Below are 8,519 nucleotides of genomic sequence, written 5' to 3'. Positions count from 1 at the left end.
GTGAAGCCCTCCTGACGAGTCGCCGTTCACCGACGCGCTCCAGCGGCAGACTGCTGAGGCCGAGGGCGTACACATGGCGGGCCAACACACAGGTCAGAGTGTGGAGGGTTTCTGCAGGGAGGAGGATAAAAGTGGCAGTTATGTTGGGCTGTTGGAGAGCTGCATCTTCACCAGCTACCTTCCTCTAACACTTTTGAGCTTTTATTTAATTCTTTATCATCAGTGAACTCATCCCCTGAGCCTAGAGAGAGGCATGAAAACAGCCTTCATTAAAAGCAGGCCAGCAATGCTGCATATCTAAATGATTCTTTACCTATCCAAGGGCAAACAAAGTACATCAATCAGTGACATAACAAAAGCACTGCATAAGGAGGAGTAGGAGCACTTTCTCCAGCACCCTCAGCCTGTTATCTCTTTGGCAGGAAGAGAGGCAACGTGAGGCCTGGCTCCTTACCGCCCACTCCTTGATAAGCTCATCCCTGTGGGTGAGGGAGGGCAGGGTGGTCCCAGAGCTCACCAGATATGCACACGTTAAGGTTGGCCTTAATCCACGGCACGCGGAGGGTCTGAAAGGTGCGCGCCACAGACTTACACATCATGCTGGACTTTTCATGTGAGGAGTTCTAGATCAGATAATCGTTTTAGGCTTGGTTACTCATGATGTCGGACTTTCAACATGAGAAATTCAACCTAAGATAATCCTAGTGACTGGCAGAGCAAAAAATGTATATTGGTTACACACACACACACACACAAGTTAAGCAGTGACATCAGTAATAATCACCATCATTAGAGTACTCCAGTTCCCTTGGAGAGGATAGAGTTAAACCACAAACACTTGCAGCACATTCTGAGGGTGGCAAGACACTGTGAGGAATATTACCAACAGTCATGTAACACAAAGGGGGCAGCTATGTCTTTGGCCAGTCCATAATTATACTTGTCACAAACACTTGCAGTATATTCTGAGGGTGGCAAGACACTGTAAGGAATATTACCAACAGTCATGTAACACAAAGGGGGCAGCTATGTCTTTGGCCAAGCCATAATTATACTTGTCACAAACACTTGCAGTATATTCTGAGGGTGGCAAAACAGTGACGGCCTGCCTGCATGCTTGCTGACAGCTAGTCACCACTGCTAACAAGGAGCATGTTTAAGGTGCGTCTCTTCACTCACCCGCTGACTGCACCCCATACGGTCAACTTGGGTAAGCCTCCATGTAGCTGCCCTTCCCATTCTAAGAGTTACATGAGTCGTGAGTTATGTGAGCGTCCCCGTGGCCATACAATACTTATTTTTTTTTTTTTTTTTTTTTACAGCAAAGGAGACAGCTCAAGGGCACAAAAAAGTAAACATTAATAAAAAAAAAAAGCCCGCTACTCGCTGCTCCTAAAAAGAATCCAAAGAGGTGGCCGAAAGATAAGTCGGAGAGGTGTCCTGATACCTCCTCTTGAAAGAGTTCAAGTCGTAGGCAGGAGGAAATACAGATGAAGGAAGATTGTTCCAGAGTTTGCAGCGTGAGGGATGAAAGAGTGAAGATGCTGGTTAACTGCACATAAGGGGTTGGACAGTATAGGGATGAGCATGAGTAGAAAGTCGAGTGCAGCGGGGCGCGGGAGGGGGGGAGTTAGCAAGTTCAGAAGAGCAGTCAGCGTGGAAATATCGATAGAAGATAGAAAGAGAGGCAACAGAATTAGGAGAAGACTATCAGTATGAGGAGGAGAGCTGATGAGACGAAGAGCCTTTGCCTCCACTCTGTCCAGAAGTGGTTGTGACTTTACTATATATATTCTCCATTTTTTGTATTCTATTATTTTCTATCAATATTAACCGGGCAAATAAGTTTACTCTCATAATTTAATGGTCTTCTATTTTTTTTTTTTATTTACAGCACAGAGAGCAACTCAAGGGCAACAAAAAGATGTAAAAAAAAAAAAAATAACTGTTCCCCTCATACAGCAATAAGTCTAGAGTGGCCAATAGAGGTCAATTTCGGGTGGAGAAGTGTCTTGATACTCTCTTCTTGAAAGAAGTCAAGTCATAGGCAGGAGGAAATACAGACGAAGGAAGGCTGTTCCAGAGTTTACCAGTGAAGGGGATGAAAGAATGGAGATACTGGTTAACTCTTGCATAAAGGGTTTGGACAGTATAGGGACGAGCTTGAGTAGAAAGTCGTGTGCAGCGTGGCTGTGGGAGGGGGGGAGGCATGCAGTTAGCAAGTTTCGAAGAGCAGTCAGCATGAAAATTTCGATAGAAGATAGAAAGAGTTGAAACATGGCGGCGGAATTTAAGAGGTAAAAGACTATCAACAAGAGGAGGAGAGCTGATGAGACGTAGAGCCTTAGCCTCCACTCTGTCCAGAAGAGCTGTGTGAGTGGAGCCCCCCCACACGTGAGATGCATACTCCATACGAGGGCGGACAAGACTCTTATATATGGAAAGCATCTGTGCGGGGAAGAAGAACTGGCGGAGACTGTACAGAACGCCCAACCTCGAGGAAGCTGATTTAGTGAGAGAGATGTGAAGTTTCGAGTTGAGATTTTTAGTTAAGGATAGACCGAGGATATTTAGTGTTGAAGAAGGTGACAGCTGAGTGTTATTGATGAATATGGGAGAGGTGTTTGGAAGATTGTGTCGAGTTGATAGGTGGAGAAATTGAGTTTTTGAGGCATTGAAGGACACAAGGTTCCTTTAACCCAATCGGAAATGATAGCAAGGTCTGAGGTTAAGCGTTCTGCAGCCTCCAGCCTGGAGTCATGTAATTCCTGTTGAGAGGGTCTTCTGTTGAAAGAAGTTGAATAATGCAGAGTTGAGCCATCAGCGTATGAGTGGACAGGACAGTTTGTTATGGAAAGATCATTGATGAATAACAGGAACAGAGTGGGTGATAGGACAGAGCCCTGTGGAACACCACTGTTGATAGTTCTAGTAAGTAATGGCACCAGTCCTCTCTGCCAAGGATTAATTCTAGTTTTCCTGAAGGAGTCTCATTATGACACCCACCTCATGGCTGCCAGTTCTGTTCCACTCATCCATCATGCACTGGTAGTGAGGGCCGGCCACTGCAGGCACTCAAACATAATGAATGACCTTGATCAAGCCTATCGTTATGCTGTCCAGCTTTCTAATGCAGTGGGGTGTTGGGGGGTAGAGGAGAAGGAGTAGCTAGAATAATTTTCCAGGGTTGGTGATTTTTTTTTTTTTAAATCAAAGAAATAAAAAAATCATTGATTTTTTTTTTTTTTAATTTTCAGATTTTTTTTTTATTATTATTATTTTTTTTATAAATATATATCCTGCTGAGTGATTTGAAAGTCTCCAAAGGTTACTTTAAGTTTAAGTTTAGGGCCTGTAAGTCTGAGCACAGTCAAGGATCCAGATACATACTTGTTCAATACTTGTTTGTAGTTGGTACAGGAGCAGGTTTAGGACAGATAGAGTTGCCTGAAGTTGTCATTTTCATGACAGAATATTATATTATTACCACAGAGAAGAATATCTACTTCTGTTACTGTTTGGTTGGTAACCTTGGTTATTATTATGATACATTGCCTGCCAAGTTAGTAAAGACTAAAGGAGGAGGATTTTGGGGGGAGCATCAATGTGTCAAAAACTGGTCCTGTCATTTCATCAAATCAGCAAAAAACTAAATCCCTCAAATTTTCCAATGTTTCCATTTTGTCAAAAACAGCTTTTTACCCTTATCCCATCAGTGTAGCAACAAGTTCATATCATTTCAATGCATCAAAAATGAGAAGGCATCAATATATCAATAAATCCAGATGTTATCAAAGTATCAAATTGTTAAAAGTCATCAGAGCATAAAAAAAATCAAAGTTATCAAAGCATCAAAAGTCTAATCCATGATGACACTGTGGGGTATTACGACTTTCACAATGGTACACCATCACAACTACCTGACAATGGTACACCATCACAACTACCTGACAATGGTACACCATCACAACTACCTGACAATGGTACACCATCACAACTACCTGACAATGGTACACCATCACAACTACCTGACAATGGTACACCATCACAACTACCTGACAATGGTACACCATCACAACTACCTGACAATGGTACACCATCACAACTACCATTAATGCAAATGTTTCTACATCAACGAGTAAAGTGGTGTGACACAGTATGATCGAGACTAACTTGGGAACCAAATTCTCGAACTAACAAGTGATACTCTGTTCGGGGTCACGAGGCAATATCAATGAAAGCCTCAGTCATACCCTTGACAGATCAGAACGGGGTCTGTACCTTGTAGCACCAGGAGCACTTCAGCCTGAGGAATTAACAGAAATGTAAAGTGCCATCTATCAATAAGATGCCGGCCAACTACTCCATTATCCGGGGTAAGATCCACCATGGAAATGGACAGTATATTCATATGCAGTTTATCTCAGCTGTGGGCCACACGATGGACAGGCACCTTTAGTTTCTAGAGGCGGCCCACACTCGAGACAGATACGATTCAGATGATGCTGATGAAGCTGCTGTTGACTAAGAAAATCAACCTTCTCAGCAACAGAATCATTGTCCCTGCGCTGTGTGTCTGGCACCCCTAGAGAGAACGATCTGCTTCAGGCCTTGCAATAATGCACAGGTCTGTGTAGGCTGCAACAGCATCACAGAAACCATGAGGTATCCATGTCCTATCTGCAGGGCCAGGTGCAGGAGTGATTAGAAATATTCACTCAGCAAGATATGAAATACTGCTGCTTCATTTCTAGTTTTGAACGCTGCTGATTAATTGCAACCCCCAGTCTTCAGAGGGAAGAATGACACTCTCAATTTTATGGTTCTTAGGTTATTTATTGTAAAAAAAAGTCACTTGAAATAAAGACTGATATTGATATGTATCTTGTTGTGCTGCCTCGCGCTTCATCTGCTGGACCTGAACATACTGTGTCGATGTTTTGCTAAGATCTGAAGATGTTTTATTGATTGGAAATATATGAAGTTTGGATGCATTGATTTGATTTTATCCATTTTGATGCTTTGAAGCCATCTAGTGTTTTTGATGATTTGATAACATCCAGGCAGTGTAAGCTTTTTAAACTTGATAAGATACAGCTTTTGATGCTGTGAAAAGATAGTCTTTTGGCATTTTGATAGGCCTGACACCCTTGGAATAGTTTTGATGCTTAGAAGGCGCCTGATTTTACCAAGTAAAAACATATGGCAAGTTGGCAACATTAGAGCAAGAGGATATAACAATGTAGGATTATTTATTTGTTATTTTTTTTTTTTGGGGAAGGTATATACCTATTTCTATTTTTTTTTTTTTGGGGGGTATATACCAAGAGAATAAATGAATCAATACATATGAATAGGTTGTGGAAGTGGTATTCTGAGTTTAGGTAGAACAACCCTCACATAACTATTGCTTAAATGACACTCTCATAAGTAGGTCTGGGTGAGAGGGATTTAGGGGTCTTAGTGAGCTCTGATCTCCATCCAAGGGCACAATGCATTCAAGCTAGAAATAGAGCTAATAGGGTACTGGGATTTATTTCAAGGAGCGTAAGCAACAGAAGCCCTGAAGTCTTTCTCAAACTATATTTAGCATTAGTTAGACCTCATCTTGACTATGCGGTTCAGTTCTGGTCACCTTACTAAAGAATGGATATCAAAATGTTAGAATCGGTGCAGAGGAGGATGACTAAGATGATTCAGGGGTTGAGAAACTTGCCATACGAGGAAAGACTCAAACAGTTAAACTTGCATTCTCTAGAAAGGCGAAGGGTGCGTGGAGACATGATCGAGGTTTATAAATGGATGAAGGGCTTTAATAAGGGAGACATTCATAAGGTTTTGTTGGTAAGAGAACCGGGTAGGACACGAAGTAACGGGTTTAAACTGGATAAATTCAGATTCAACAGGGACATAGGCAAAAATTGGTTTACTAACAGGGTGGTGGATGAGTGGAATAGGCTTAGCAGTCATGTGGTGAGTGCCAATACAATTGTCACATTCAAAAATAGACTAGATAAATTCATGGACAGCGATATTAGGTGGGGTTAGATACACGGGAGCTTAGGGTCAAAGGAGCTGCCTCGTACAGGCCTACCGGCCTCTTGCAGACTCCTGCGTTCTTATGTTCTTATGTTCTTATGTCCTATCTGCAGGGGCCAGGTGCAGGAGTGATTAGAAATATTCACTCAGCAAGATATGAAATACTGCTGCTTCATTTCTAGTTTTGAACGCTGCTGATTAATTGCAACCCCCAGTCTTCAGAGGGAAGAATGACACTCAATTTTATGGTTCTTAGGTTATTTATTGTAAAAAAAAGTCACTTGAAATAAAGACTGATATTGATATGTATCTTGTTGTGCTGCCTCGCGCTTCATCTGCTGGACCTGAACATAATGTGTCGATGTTTGCTAAGATCTGAAGATGTTTTGACATTTGGAAATATATGAAGTTTGGATGCATTGATTTGATTTATCCATTTTGATGCTTTGAAGCCATCTAGTGTTTTTGATGATTTGATAACATCCAGGCAGTGTAAGCTTTTTTATAACTTGATAAGATACAGCTTTTTGGATGCTGGGAAAAGATAGTCTTTTTGGCGTTTTGATAGGCCTGACACCCTTGGAATAGTTTTGATGCTTAGAAGGCGCCCGATTTTTTACCAAGTAAAAAACATATGGCAAGTTGGCAACATTAGAGCAAGAGGATATAACAATGTAGGATTATTTATTTATTTATTTATTATTTTTTGGGGGGGGGTATATACCTCGACGAGAATAAATGAATCCATACATATGAATAGGTTGTTTTACTTTACCATCTTTGGAGCACATCATTTAACTTATGGAAGACTTTTAGTTAAAAAAAAAAAAAAAATCATGATTTTTTAGTAAAAAAAATCATGATTTTTTAGTAAAAAAAATCAATGATTTAATCATTTGATTAAATCAATTTGATTTAATCATTGCCAACTCTGTAATTTTCCACTATATTTTTATACTTTTTTATCATGGTAAAAATGCATTTAAATATGCCTTTTGTCCTTGTTAAGCTTGGTGCTGGCTGACTGATTGATAATGGAGTAGTAAACAGGAGGAGGAGGGGAAGAGGAGGAGGAGGAGGAATACATAGGAAGAACAGACACTAGAAGACCTATCGGTCTATGGCGAGGGTGTCTGTTTACTACACTACTACTAGTAATCTACGTGTGGTAGAACAGGACAGAAAGATGAAGGCTCCTTCCACCACCTCTCCCTCCGGCAACGTGCAGGAAATAGGTTAGAAGAGAACACCATGTACCTTTAAGGAAGAAAGGGACATGGAAATTTTGGCAGTAAAGAGAGAAATAAGAGGAACATACCCTTAACTGTTACACTACTGGTAACCTAAGCTGTGGGGAAAATGACTTCATTACATAAGAACATAAGAACATAGAAACACAGGCAGACTTGAAGAGGCCAAGTGGCCTACACAGGACAGCCCCAGAATCCCCTAATACTCACGATGGGTGAGGTGAGGTTTGATCCTCGTTTTACCGGCGGTACTAGGAACGCACCAGTAACCTGTCACCTCTCTGCACCCACACCTCACTCCATCTGTCATGCGGACATTAACTGTTGCTTTACTCTTTTGTTAACTTACGCTACTTGCAATCTAGGTTGTGGGGGAGAATAATATGGATTTAGGTTGAGGTCTTGCTGCAATCTGTCTGAAAACATGCGAAGAAGGGTCAGTATAATCTTATATCCTGAAGTACTTATCCAATGAAGACTTGAAGCTATTGATACTCTGTGCGCTAACTACTGACGGTGGGAGTCTATTCAGTGATCGACGACTCTATTATTGAAAAACTTTGCGCACCAATGTTACATCAGTTTCCTTCAACTTCATACCGTTGCTGCGTGTTATTGTGTTGGTGTCTCTGAAATAGACTATCTAAAGGAGGAGGAGGAGGAGAAAGGGGAATAAAAAGCATTGGTGTGTTCCATATCCAACAAATGCTGGCAGCAGGGTGGGTGAACATAAATTACTGGAGTCTGAGGCAGAGTTGCATTGCCAGGTGACATGAAGGCAAGGGTGGGTGAGGCATGGGGCACGTTACTGCACTCACCATCCAAGGACTGCAGGCTGGAGGGCATACTTGGCACATCCTTGTAGTGGGGCAGCAGGAGGAACCAGTGGGAGGTGTAGGGGTGGAGGCCGACCACCTGGCAGGACATCTTGGCAGGCTCAGCGTGTGGCCTATGAACCTTGAGTTGGAGCAGCGTTGGAACACTCTCCTCATCGTCCTCTGTCCCTGTGGTGGTGCTGGCCTGGCTCTTCCTCTGGGCTGAGTCTCTGAAATGGGAAAGCAGCATTCATCAAGGCATTACTATAGGAGACAATGCACGTACAGCGGGAAGAGTGCAGTCTACAAGCTTCTTTCAACAGCAAGGGAGGCAGCTTAATGGACAAAAATCACATTAGCAGCGACAAAAAAGCCTGCTGGACGCTGCTCTCACCAAGGAAAAGAGAATGAGCAC

The 8,519-nt window shown here is 42.2% G+C and overlaps 1 long non-coding RNA gene across 1 annotated transcript; it reads right to left on the bottom strand.

Annotated features, from left to right (window-relative positions):
- Positions 1-7: 7 nt before the first annotated feature.
- On the bottom strand, positions 8-8,221 carry LOC126989413 (uncharacterized). Its single transcript, XR_007743253.1, has 3 exons — positions 8,108-8,221; positions 455-566; positions 8-111 (listed from the first exon to the last, which is right to left on the bottom strand). It is a non-coding gene; the product is annotated as an uncharacterized LOC126989413 (long non-coding RNA).
- Between the last annotated feature and the right edge of the window lie 298 nt (positions 8,222-8,519).

This window comes from Eriocheir sinensis, unplaced genomic scaffold (genome assembly GCF_024679095.1).
Source record: "Eriocheir sinensis breed Jianghai 21 unplaced genomic scaffold, ASM2467909v1 Scaffold1164, whole genome shotgun sequence".
Taxonomy (NCBI): Eukaryota; Metazoa; Arthropoda; class Malacostraca; order Decapoda; family Varunidae; genus Eriocheir; species Eriocheir sinensis.
Note: the sequence above shows the minus strand (reverse complement) of the source record. Positions and strands in the feature narration are given on the sequence as shown.